The sequence below is a fragment of the Lissotriton helveticus genome, chromosome 2_1 (genome assembly GCF_964261635.1).
Source record: "Lissotriton helveticus chromosome 2_1, aLisHel1.1, whole genome shotgun sequence".
In the NCBI taxonomy this organism is placed as follows: domain Eukaryota; kingdom Metazoa; phylum Chordata; class Amphibia; order Caudata; family Salamandridae; genus Lissotriton; species Lissotriton helveticus.
The window spans coordinates 3,519,452-3,533,140 of NC_136059.1; the positions used below are offsets into that span (position 1 = coordinate 3,519,452).

A 13,689-nucleotide genomic window follows, 5' to 3' on the forward strand; every position below is an offset into this window, starting at 1 on the left:
TGAAGAGAGTGCGATCAGTAAACAATGTGGCGCGGCCATCGTCACATTAACAAATTAACATACACATGTGCGGCTGGCTGCAGCACTTACTGTCCAACTTGCGAGGCCGGAGCCACGGCAATGAGTTTATGAGTTTACCGTGGTGGTGGGCCGGCCGCATCCTCGGTCGTCCTGGTACTCCCTCGACGATTCACGGTGGGGTGATGGTCTTTATGTAAAAATTCACAGCAACCATCAGGTGCAAGTGGTGCTGCCCTAGGCAGCTTCCCAGTCTCACAAACCATACTGCAGCATCGGCGGTAGCACCAGCAGAAAGCGACGTCCTCGTTGCGCGCTTAAAGACCCCTGACCTGGCAACCGGCTGCACTAATTTCTCACTGCCGGCTCCGAAATTGCAACTGCTGCGGCGGACTTGATTATAATGGCCTACAGCAGAGTGTGGCACAGGCCGGGCCATCACGTGCAATATAATCAACGGCCCTGCCCCATAATTATTGCGGGAGACTTGCAGCAGAATAAATTCCCCGCTCTCGGAGTCAGCAGGATGTGACTGCGGAGCGCTAGCTGGGAACGGACATGACGTAAGGCAGGCAGACGCAATGCTGTGCGGCAGCGCGCCTGGGGAGATACACTGTAGCAAAGAGGCAGAGCCTGGGACTGGCAGGCGCTTAGCTGGGACTACTGCTTCAAGAAGACCATGGAAGCAGCGCGCCGGCGCAGGCAGACCACAGACAGTCCCTGTAGCCAGCTACACCTGAGACTGCCACTATGCATTATGCTTGACAATGCATTTCAGTGCGGTGAGGCGGAGCACCGCACTGAAATGCGTTAGTGTCCCGAGTGATGCGTGATGCTTGACAGGACTGCTAGTGCCCAACACTACAGTAACGTTTGTTTTTGTGCCTGAGTGTCTGCCATGTATTGCAGTGTTTTACCTCTACTTGTACTTTGTACGCTTTTGTAACCTGCACACGTCACTTTTTCCTCCTGTAATGTACCGATCTCTCCTCCTGTATTTTGTTTGCTCACGATTGTCATTTTTACCTCATAACTTAACGTTTGCTTTTGTAATTTGTTCACCTGTAATGTTCTCATGTATCAGTTCCTATTGTACAGTGCTCTGACACCTTCGGGTAAAGTCCGCGCTTTAGAAAAATGCATTAAATAAATAAATACATTAATTAATAAATAAATGAAAACTCCAATCACCGGATAACCTAGTGTAGTATAAACACGCTACGGGTGCCCTTATCCAAGATGTCGCCCGTCCTCGGAAGACAAGGTGCCCTTATCCAAGATGTCGGCCGTCCTCGGAAGACAAAGGTGCCCTTATCTAAGATGTCGCCCGTCCTCGGAAAACAACGGTGCCCTTATCCAAGATGTCGGCCGTCCTCGGAAAACAAAGGTGCCCTTATCCAAGATGTCGCCCGTCCTCGGAAGACAACGGTGCCCTTATCCAAGAAGGCACCCGTCCCTGCAGACTACAACAGTGCCCCTATCCAAGATGGCGGACGTACTCGCAGACGAGCGTTGACGTCTCATCCCCTGATGCAAGATGGCGGCCATCGTCACCCGGGTGGGGCGGAGAGCAGGTGAGCGCGCGCGGGCCGCAGAGGGCTCAGGGCGGGGGGGGAGGGCACCTGGACAGGGAGCGGCGGTGGAGGGGTTCAGGGCCGCGCGGGGAGAGGGGCGGCGCGGGGTCCTGTGGGGTGAGAGCCGGGCCCCAAAATGGCGGCTTGTTTACAACGGGCGGCCGGGCCTCGAGGACAGGGGGCCGTGAGAGGCGGCTGCACCCTGAGGGGTCAGAGGCCTCACAGCAGAACCAGAGACGGCGCAGGAGGGAACCAACACAAACAGCAGGAAAGAGAATCAAAACAAGGCAGGCGAAAGCAACACAATATCGAACACAGACTATACAAACAAAAATATAAACACATGTGACACATTTAAAATGACTAAAGAACTTCCTGGCGGGGTCTGAGAAGGGGGGGGCTAGTTCTGAAAGTGTCTTTGGAATAAAAGAGATTTGATGTCCCTTTGAAGCTCTGGATGGCGGTGATGGCGCGGAGCGAAGGAGGAAGCGAGTTTGAGTTTATTTGCCAGATAGCGAGGGGAGGAAGAGCGCTAAGCTTTGTGGGTGATGCACGCCGTTTTGTAGATAGCTCTACCCTCGATGGGAAGCCAGCGGAGAGAGGACAGGATAGGAGTGATGTCTATATGTCTCGAGCTGCAATGCGCAGGTGCATTGGCAGGCCGAGACCTAAAAAACCCTCTGCAGATGCAAATGACCTCAGCGGCCACTGCCTGTCGCTGGGCACATGCGGGATAACGTGGAAACCAGTCTGGCAAGGAAAACACTTTTGTGGTTGGGAACTTTAATTATCAGAGATGGTCTCAATGCAAACATTTGCTGTGTCTGGCGGAGCTCATGTTGTACCTCCTAGCCCCCACCCCGCCACCCCAGATACCAAACAATTTCAGATCTAGTCATGTCTAATTGCCGTTCCTAGAAGATAAGCCCATCTTTCCTGAATTTTCTTTTGTCTTCGACGGCTGTGCACCACATTTCTTTCGGTTTCCCTGCCATATTCACTGCTTCCTGCTTTGCCCTAACTTGCACATCGTTTTATCTTCCCAGCGGTGTCTAATCAGTACTAATAAAAACATTTGTAGCTACTTTTTAGGTTTCGCCTCGCCGAAAGGCTGGGTAGCAGACTTTCTGCGCAAGGCGAAATCTTTAGTTCTAGAGTAGTGTGTGTAGTACCGCCCCTCTGTTCTATTGGCTAGCTCCATAAATGGAGGCTAGCCATTGGAACAGAGATCTGTCCGTCAATTGCGGAGCAGATTCGGGGGCGTTCCGGCCATTTTTACTCATCCTGACCCTTTTGTCACGTCAGTGCGGCGGTGGGCGGGGTTTATTTTTTGTTTCTGCCAAGCTTTTTTTTTGTCATTCCTCCGAAGATGGCAGCCGGGCAGTAGCCTTCATGGCGTGGTCCGCTTGTTTTCAGAGGTAATCAATGCTACATCCCTTGCCTATTGGTAATCTATGAGAATCCACGTAACGCAAGCCAGAACTAAAACCCATTTGTTGTAAATGGGTTACACGTGTACATTTCCGCGTTGCGGTGTAGGTCTGCTGGGGTTTTTTGCCTGACTCCGTGTTTGCTGCTCTGCCGGGAGCTGGGGGTGTAACTCGGAAGCGGTCACGAGGTGGCGGGGGCATAACTCATGCAGTCTCCCACGGACGGGTGCAGTGTGTGCCGAGTCACGGCCCCTCCTCCCCGCAGAAGTGAGGAGAGGCGGCGGCCGTCCTGCTCTCGCACCGCAGTCTCCTCGGCCTTCACCCTCGCCCACCCCTGTGCCCCCACCCCCACTCTCCGTCACCCCCTCTCGCTTCTGCCCAGCCCTGCTTCAGTGGCCTGGCGTTGGCATCTCCGTCTCGAGTAGTCAGCGCTCCACACGTGAGACGCACTTCATCTAGAAATCCCCCCAGGAGCGGGACACCCCCACCACCCCAGACTGCGTGGCCCCCGCCTTCACTCTCAAGAACAACACCCCCACCACCCCCGACTGCGTGGCTCCCGCCTTCACTCTCAAGAACAGCCGGAGGAATCCCCAGCTGCACTCCCGCTAACACTACGGCACGGATGCATGTCTTTACTTTGACTGAGAGATTTTTCCGAGTGCTTGTGGACTGGTGTGAGCTCGGCGGTGGGGGCCAGCCTGAGTGAGGCGTTTCAGACTGTACGCGACTCGGGGGTGCCCCCAAGAGCGCAGTTGCGCCCCCCTGCTTCCCGGGTGCATTATAGTAAATAAATGCCGTGGGGATGGTCGTCACACGAATCCTTCTTCCTGACCCTGTCTGCGCGTGTCTCTTTCTCCTGGTGTCTGCCGGTATCCTTCGCGTTGTATTTTCACTGTAAGCCCCCCAGTCTGAAAAGGACGGGGCTTACAGCGAAAACACAACGTCATGGTGAGTGCTTGCTCCGTTCCTCTCCAGCTTCACACTATGATGTCAGATCAGCCCTCTGGCACTATCAGATTCCCCCCACAGGCCTGCCGGACCCTGTCTCACTTGGGGGCATAGTGTTCCTAGTGTATGAGAAGCATACCTCTCTTGAGGCTTCGATGACCCCGTGTCCGAGAGATGCGCCTCTCTAGCATAAGAGCATATCAGATGTGAGGGTGGCATCCCGTCACAAGGAACTAACCCAACTCACATGAGGGTGGAGGCACTCTGAGGCATAAAAGCAGCAGAGGCCTGATTGTGAACTACGTGTTCCAAGGGCACCGTGACTTCACAGGAGGTATCTGCAAACACAGCCTCGTTAGCCCTGATTTCACTTGGGCCAGTTGCTCCTTGGTATAGGTTCATTACTAATAATAACCCCGATTTCACCTGGGCAAGTTGCTCCTTGGTATATGTTCATTACTAATAGGGTGCTTGACTTTTTTTTGCGCAAACTCGACACGAAGGTATTGGAGCGCTTTACATGTGTACCAGTTACGTTACACAAGGACACATTTACTTTTGGTAGGCACATGGAGATTAAGTGATGTGCCCAAAACAACAGGATGTTGATACAACGCTGAGGCTCGAACGTGGTTCTCCAGCTCCAAAGTTGGCAGCTCTGACCGTTAGGTCACATCCTCCCAGTCAGTGCTTCAAAAGCAGTGAATGCAAGCTCACACTACTTCAGAAAGCAATTCCATCACAAAGGAAGTCCTCCTACCAAACTCTTCGGTTCACAGGAGGAGCTGGTTAAGAAATATCAGAGTGCCATTCCTCTACTTTTGGAAGCCACGAGTCTACTTTACTGAAATTTGCTGTTACTGCACCTATTATCTCCTCAAATGGTTACAGTAATATGTGCTTAGTGGGGCTCGCAGTGTGTGGGGGGGGCTCGCAGTGTGTGGGGGCGCTCTGTGTGGGTGTGTGGGGGGGACTCGCAGTGTGAGGGGGGCTTACCATGTGTGGGGGGGGGTGTGTGGGGGGGCTCTGTGTGGGTGTGTGCGGGGGGCTCTGTGTGGTTGTGTGTGTGGTGGGGGCTCTGTGTGTGTGTGTGGGGGGCTCTGTGTGGGGGGCTCTCTGTGGGTGTGTGTGTGTGGCATTTGCGAGAGATTAAGCTATTGGCATTGTAAATGACAATGCCATTTATTTTTCAAAACCAACACATAAATAAAAATGTTGTCATTTACAATGCCAATAACTCTAACTTTTGCAAAGGCGAAACCGTTGCATTGTAAATGCTTGTTTAAACGTGTAAAGAATGGAAAAAAAGCAGTTTGGTGTTCTGAAAAAACAATGTTTTACGCTATAAGCTTTAACAAATTTGCTTACGTTCATTTTGTAACTGGGCTAAGCTATTGTAATGCATTGCCATTTAGTTCAGACAAAAAACACAGACCGAAAGTCTGCAAGAGTGTGAAACATCACATATTTTCACCAGTTGGAAACAAAACCAGAACAGGATACTTTAGTGCTTTAAGCTGTGTCGTAAAGATTGTAATCTGTTGCCTGGCAGCATCTGTGAGATGCAAATCAACTAACAGCAGGAAGCTAAGCTCCGGAAAAAAATGGAAGTCACTGCTGAAGTAAGGGGTAAAAACACAACTCCCCCTATGCATATGTTTAAATGCACGGAAAATGCTATTACTTTGTAGCCGTCAAGACAAATAAAAATGTCATGTTTACCTATATTTTACAAAGAGAACGGACCCAGGAAACTCTGTCAAAAGCTGTAAAATACATCACCAAAAAAGATGTACATTAAAACATTAGCTTTACTTAAAATACTGTTGGCCAGGCCCCTTTCCCCTATGCGTCTTAGTGTCACTGCGCCTGCTGCACCACTAATGCATACATGTAAATCGTCAGTGTGAACTATGCCCATGCTGTTAATAGGATCTCTGCTAATATTACAAGGAACAATTTAATAACAGCCCCAGCAACACTAACAATACATATTAAGTCCAGTAAAATCAGCTGTCTAACAGCAAGTATTAAATCGTAATTAATCTAATAAACGGGTATGTTTTAGCCTTTAAAGCACTAGTCCGGGCCATTCCTACAGTTTCTGTGTTAACTATTAAGGGACACCACCACATCACTCAGGGACACCATCACACCACTCACCACCACATCACTCCGGGACACCACCACATCACTCCGGGACACCACCACATCACTCCGGGACACCACCACAGCCCTCGGGGACACCACCACAGCCCTCGGGGACACCACCACAGCCCTCGGGGACACCACCACATCCCTCGGGGACACCACCACATCCCTCGGGGACACCACCACATCACTGACAGACACCACCACATCACAATGCCCCACACCACCACAGCCCTCGGGGACACCACCACATCCCTCGGGGACACCACCACATCCCTCAGGGACACCACCACATCACTCACAGACACCACCACATCACAATGCCCCACACCACCACAGCCCTCGGGGACACCAACACAGCCCTCGGGGACACCACCACATCCCTCAGGGACACCACCACATCACTCACAGACACCACCACATCAAAATGCCCCCCGAAACACACACTGCCCAACTCTCACACAAACCACACACACTGCTCCCCACTCACACACACACACTGCTCCTCACTCTCACACACACACCACACACACTGCCCCCTACTACACAGACCATACACACTGCCACCCTCTCACAAAGACCACACACACTGGTCCCCTCGCGCACACACACCACACACACACACACACTCCTCCTCGTACAAAACACACCCACTGGCCCCCTCTCACACAAACCACACACTGAAACCTCTAACAGACAACCCATACTACAGCCTCACACAAAGTGCACACACTGTCCCCCTCTGACAGACCACACACACTGACCTCCACTCTCCCACAAACAGCACACACAGACCACACACACTGCCCCACTCACACAGACCACTCAGACTTCCACTTCTACACAGAACACTCACAATTACCTCTACACACAAACCACTCCACAACATCTCTCAGCGCCAACACAGTATCAATCTGTGCAAACATTCAACAACAACTGGTTCAAATATGTTCTCTCAATGTTGAAACTTTATTACAAATGTCACACAAAAATGTTGATATTTAACTTCTGTTCCTATATTTTAGTCACGATAAAATACACTGAACATAATCTTCACAAAAGTTATTTACAAAAGTTTAAGCTATTGCCGTTATACATTACAATAACTTTTATTTAAGTATTAATTATTTAAAAAAAAAACATTATATGTAAAATCAATACTTCTAAGTCACGTAAATACAAAACATGTTGCATTAAAAATGCTATAGGTATCACATTGTCAAAAAATAAAAGTATTAGCATTGTAAATGACAAAGATATTAATTTCACAATTTTCAAAAGTAACACATAAATAACAAATTTTTCATGTACAGGACAAATAACTCAAACTTTCCTAATGCAAGACCTATTGCATTGCAAATGTTTGTTTAGAAGGGGGTAACCTGTCCTATTTTGAGGACAACTGGGAGGGATCCTTGTCTGAAGAAGAGATTGACTAGCCTGGTCCAGTAGGAAATAGTGTTAGTATAGAAATCAATGGCGATGCCACTGGGTATGGGGTCAGAAGAATGGTTGGAGGGTTTGGTTTCGCGGATGCATTTGAGGAGATCATCCTCCGAGATGGCGGCAAAGTTCTGCCAAATGACTAAGGATTTTAGCTCCTCGATTGGGGTGGGTGACCTGTTCCACCAGAGATTTTACCTTTTGATCGAAGAATATAGCGAACTCAGTTGCTTTCTTTGAAGCATCCTCAGGCTTGATGGTTTGGGGTGAACAATTTGGGTTTTTGATGAGGTCGAAAAGTTTTTTGGGTCTGTTTTTAGCTGAATTGAGGAGGGATCTGAAATGTGAAGTTTTTTCCTGGAAGATGTGCTTGTGGTATTTGGATCTTGCTGAACGTAAAAGAGAGAGGTTGGGGGTGGAAGGGTGCCTGACCATAAAATGGCGTTTCTGACATAACATTTTGCATTGAAATCCATGCGTTCTTGCGCACCGCTAGTTTGTCTCATGAATGACACCTATTGACGGGTGCAACCTTGATTACCAGACAAGTTGTGCTCGACCCGTGAGCCGGATCGAACCCCTCCGGCCTCCTTAAAGAGCCCCCGGAGCGGTCCTGCAGCACTCCCCCCACCTTTCCTAACTTTAATTTTATTGTATTTCAAAATTGACTTTGTAATTGATGTCCATTTTCATTTGGTCCTCCTATTGAAGACAATGCACAAGCAGACATTCCAAGCTTATGCTACACGTAGGCATGTGCGACATAGATATTGTATTTTTTACAGGCCATTTAATGCTTAAGCAGACATTCTTTAACACTTTTGCAAACTTTAAGGACACATTGTCTCTGTTTATTTTATTGTATTTTATAATAGACTTTGAAATTGATGTCCATTTATTAGGTCCTCCCACTGAGAAAAATGCACAAGCAGACATTCCAAGCCTAAGCTACATTAAGGCATGTGCATATTGTTACTACTAAGCATGTTGTTACTCTCTAGTCTGGGTAAATTTCATAATCTCCAGTGTGCCCTCCTCCACCCTACCCTCGTGGCTCCTCAAGAGGACGTCCAGCCTACTGCCTGATTGTTAGTTACGTCTCGACATTCTTACCATTCTATCATGCGCCCATCTAACCCCACCCGGAACTCTAATTTTGTCCAACTCTTGGTACATTAAGTACCCAAGCAAAAGGACCAGTAATGAAAAAAGAACTTCAAGCACAGCACTCGAAAACAACACCCTGAAACACTCATTGTAGATAACTATCACTCAGCTACCAACGGCAGCAATAATACTCAGCTACCCACGGCAGCAATAATACAAACTTTATTTTCTACACTAATCGCCCGGCTCAATGGAAAATCACCTTCTCTCTTCACCTTCAAGTCGCCAAGTCAGTAACAATTCCCTATGGTGAAAAAATCTCCACTACCATCTCCCGACCTTCAAAGGGATTCCCACCATTTCCATCTACAGAAGTGGAATCATTCTCATTCAGGCCACTGACCCGCACCTCACCACTTTTCACCGCCACTTCCCCAGACTTCTCTCCTCGCTAACTCAACTGAGCCATCAATCCCTTTCTCCCCTATCCCCACTACCCTCACTAATATTGTGGAACCGATCCAATCTCCCTCCCCTGAAGACCCTCTCCTCAACTCATGGACTTCCACCATTACTCACTACAATCACACTACCCCTATTCATACTCTCCGTCGCCAAACACCCACCATTTTCATATCTATTGATCTCACCAGGAGCAACATACCACAACCAACAATCCCCTCAAGGCCAATCTTAACAACTTGGTCTCTAACCGCAGCCCTCCTACGACTGAAATCCCCACAGACACTCCCCTCTCTACCCATGAGAATCTGAACCCTCCCCCACAACCTTCCCCCCTCTCTACCCCTAAGAATCTGAACCCTCCCCCACAACCTTCCCCCACCACCTACACCGACTCGGTTCCCACGACCCTTACTTCCCCCTGGTAGAACTTCATTTCCAATCAAGTGGTCCCTCTTCCCCCTTCTACAACTACACCATCCCCTTCCGCTGTCACAACCCCCATACACAAACCGCCTTCAACTCTATCCTCTTAGACACGCCCCGGAACTCCGATGGCCTTTTTTTAGTTTCTCTTACTCCTCACATGGACACTAGTCCCACTTCTCCTCCGCTGAACTCCTTGAAAGGGAACTTTTCAAATCCGTCTCCCTGAGTCCAACCTCTCCTCTCTCCTAATCCCAAGGATCTCACAGACGCTCCACTCTCTACCTCATATAATCCGAACCCTCCCTCACAACCTTCCCCTACCATCTACATTGTCCCTGTTCCCCCGACCCTTACTTCCCCCTGTCTTAATTGCCAACCCAGTTGTCTCTCTCCCCCTTCTACCACTAATTACTCCGCTGTCGCACTCCCACATTCACAACCTGCCTCCACCGCCTATCTCTCTGACAATGCCCGGAACTCTGACGTCCGTCCCAGAATTTCTCTCCCTCCTCTCTTGGACACCAGTACCATTTCTCCTCCACCGAACTCCTCGAATAGGAACATTACATTATTGACTCCCCGTGTACAACCGCCCCCCTCTCCTAATCCCAGGGACTCCATCCAACCCCTGACCCCTGCTCAATCTCCCCCCATGGACCCAAAACATCCTCGACCCCTGCCTAATACCTTAAACTTTCTCAGCTCAATAGCACAGCAACTGAACAGAATGGAGCAGAAAATTAACACCCTTGCTGCTGATTTCCTTTACTTACAACAAGACTTTCTTAACCGGGTCAAGCCACCGTGCTCCCTCCCCCCGAGGTGTTGTACTCCTACTACACTCAATACTTCTCACATGGCCCCACAGAACACCCCGACCCTCCAGCCCATCATCGAGCCAGGCTCTCAGTCCCAACAAGGATAGCCAACCCGTTTCGGTACCGAAACAGGATGAGCTCCAGGGCTCGAAAATTCCACTCGACCGCTCGCACAGTCAAGCTAAATTGAACAAGGTCGAGCTGTTTTTAGGTCCTACTCGCCCTTTCTGGCGAGTAGGAAAACAAACCAACTTTTGCCCTCTGTCTGTGAAAATTGAGCAAATGTGACAAGATAACAAGATTTAAAGGCATTTTTATTGCTCACAACGTTAATGAGCAATAAAGATGCCTTTAAATCTTGTTATATTGTCACATTTGCTCTGCTTTCACAGACAGAGGTCAAGTAGGTTGCAGTTAAATCGAGGACATTTTTTAAGGTACTAGTCCTGCAGGACTAGTACAATTTTTTTGAGCCCTGAGCTCTACGACTCCCCTCGCTTTGTACCAGAAGTCAGCCCCTTTCCACAACCCTGTTATTTTTGGCACTAACAGAATCGCAAATACTGTCTACTCGCCTAGACCCCCTGCTCAATACACCTCTATCCACCTAACTCCCCCCATCATCGAGGCTCCCCGTCCACTCTCTTGCATGCTCCTAAACTGCACATCAGCAGTACAACACGCTACTGACATTGCTGAAGCTCTTCTCGCTGAAGAAATTGACATCGCCTTCCTCACAGAATCCTGGTTCAATGCCTACTCCACCCCCATTCTTGACATTCTCACCCCTCCAGGGTACAACATCATCATACAAGACAGGCCAATCCAATCTGGGGGAGGGGTAGCCATCATTCATACAGATGGAATACAGATTACCAAACTCAAACCTGCAGAATACCTATTGTTTGAATAACTAGGCGTCGAACTCACTACCAAGGGCACCCTACCCATTAAATTCCACACCATCTACATTCCTCCTCCGGAGAGCGTACCCTTTCCCCCGAAGAACCAACAAACCTAATAACACGATTCTCCTTGACAAACACTAAAGACGTGTTCTTGGGCGACCTAAATATCCACTGGAACGACCCAGAAGACTCCACTGTCCTGAACCTTTCCAACCTTCTGGAAATATATAACCTCAAGCAACTCTGCAATAATCCAACTCACATCAAAGGTGCTACACTAGATGCGATCAATCATAACCAACAACGATCTGATCTCCCTGAGAGAGATTTCTCCCATTGACTGGTCCGATCACCACCTCATTCTGTTCAGGATTGATACACTTGCCAGCCTCCACCCTATTTGTGTTGTCAAAACAGAAACTCTTGACCAGAAACATCAAAGAAATACCTTTCTCCGAACTTGAAGCCTAGATTCATCCCCATCTTCAACTCCATCCCTCATCATGGACAGCTGATGACCTCACTTCACACTTTAACTCAAGAATGACAGAGGTTTTAGACCAAATAGCTCCTCTCAAACTCAAACAACTGAGGAGAACAAAATCAAAATCCTGGTTTAATGTGGAGCTGAATGATGAACGGCGTCAACTCAGACAAACGGAAAGGTCTTGGAGACAAAACCCCTCGTCCTTGCACCCAACACATCTTAGATCTGCTCGGCGGTCATACAAAAAACATATCTTCAATGAAAAGGCATATTGTTTCCGCAGCCAACTCGATCTGGCAAGAAACAGACCAAGAGAACACTTCAACATTGTTAAAAGCCAAACTAACTGCACTCCCTCTCAAGAAATTGAAGCCACCAATGAGTGATGTGAAGAAATTGCCACCTTCTTCACTAATGAAGTCTCTAAAATTTGACCAATCCGTCTTACAAAATGCTAACCCTCCCTCCCCCTTAACTGGCCCCCCCTTCAACCTCCCTTGACCCCTCGGAAAGAGCTCTTAACAAGGACAATCAAACCTACCTCCAGCTAAAAAACAGTGCGCATTGGTCCGACTTTGAGCTAATGTTGGTTAGCGAGGTCTTCAATATAATTTCTAATCTAAAACCTTCCTCCCACACTATGGACCCCCTCCCTTCCACAATTATAAAAGAACTCAACCACACCATCTCCCCTTTCTGGACAAAAATCATCAATGCCTTTCTCACCTCAGGCAGTGTCCCAGACTCCCTCAAACTAGGACAAATCACGCCCATTCTCAAGAAACCTGGGACTGACCCTAATGATCTTAACAACCTCAGACTTATCTCTAACCTCCCATTCCTTGCAAAACACTGGAGAAATGTGTTCTCCTCCAACTCAATAAACACATTGATGAGTTCAACCTCCTCGACACCTTTCAATCTGGTTTCAGAAAAGGCTGTAGCACAGAAGCAGCAATGCTCAACGTCTCCGACACTCACAAGGCCCTAGACGAAGGTGATGCCTGCCTACTCATCCTTATTGACCTTTCGCGGCATTCGACACAATAAACCACCCAGCCCTTCTGGAGACCCTATCGAAACGTTCCGGCTTAAATGGCACAGTACTAAAATTGTTCACCTCCTTCCTTCAACACCGCTCACAACAAATTAAAATTAATTCCTGTCTCTCAAAGCCTACTAAAGTCACACTTGGGGTCCCGCAAGGCTCGATCCTCTCCCTGTCCCTCTTCAATCTCTTCATGGAGCCCCTCACAGTAATATTGAAAAAAGCTGGAGTGAATTACCACCTTTACGTGGACGACACCCAAATCTATTTCAGGATCAAGTCCCCCAGCGACATCCAACTCCTCAATACCACCCTAACTGAGATCCAATCTTGGTTCTACGTTAACCACTTAAAGCTCAACCCAGACGAAACAGAACTAATCCTATTCTCTCCAAAAAGTAACCATCATCCAATCCAAGAATCTGATTGCCCTAAACTGCCCCCTTACCTTATCCGACTCAGTTAAGTCTCTAGGCATCACCCTTGACAAGAACTTATCAATGGAGGCTCACAACAAAAACTCTGCAAAACGTGCTCTCTTCTCTCTAAAACACCTCAAGAAACTGAAACCTTTTCTACCTCAAGACAGTAGTCCAATCCCTAGTTCTCTCTAAAATCGACTACGGGAGCACCATCCTTACAGGGACTCCAAAAGCTCACCTAGCCCCTCTAAGGGCAGTGCTGAACATGTCCGCTCGACTCGTATCTGGAGTTAAAAGATTTGAACACATCACTCCAGCCCTCAACTGCCTCAATTGGCCTCCCATGGAAGGGAGATGTATCTATCATCTGGCCTGCATCACCCACAAAACCCTTCACTCTCCTGCCGCAACGACCTAAATAAACTGAAAAGAGCAGGTCAA

At 48.5% G+C, this 13,689-nt stretch overlaps 1 protein-coding gene across 4 annotated transcripts in view; it reads left to right on the forward strand.

Annotated features, from left to right (window-relative positions):
- Nucleotides 1-1,457: 1,457 nt before the first annotated feature.
- Nucleotides 1,458-13,689, forward strand: part of LOC144817653 (uncharacterized) — a 435,131-nt gene continuing 422,899 nt past the window's right edge. For all 4 annotated transcript variants that reach the window (XM_078674375.1, XM_078674373.1, XM_078674378.1 and 1 more), the window contains exon 1: nucleotides 1,458-1,592. The gene's annotated coding sequence lies outside the window, so the exon portion shown is untranslated. The remainder of the gene's footprint in view (nucleotides 1,593-13,689) is intronic.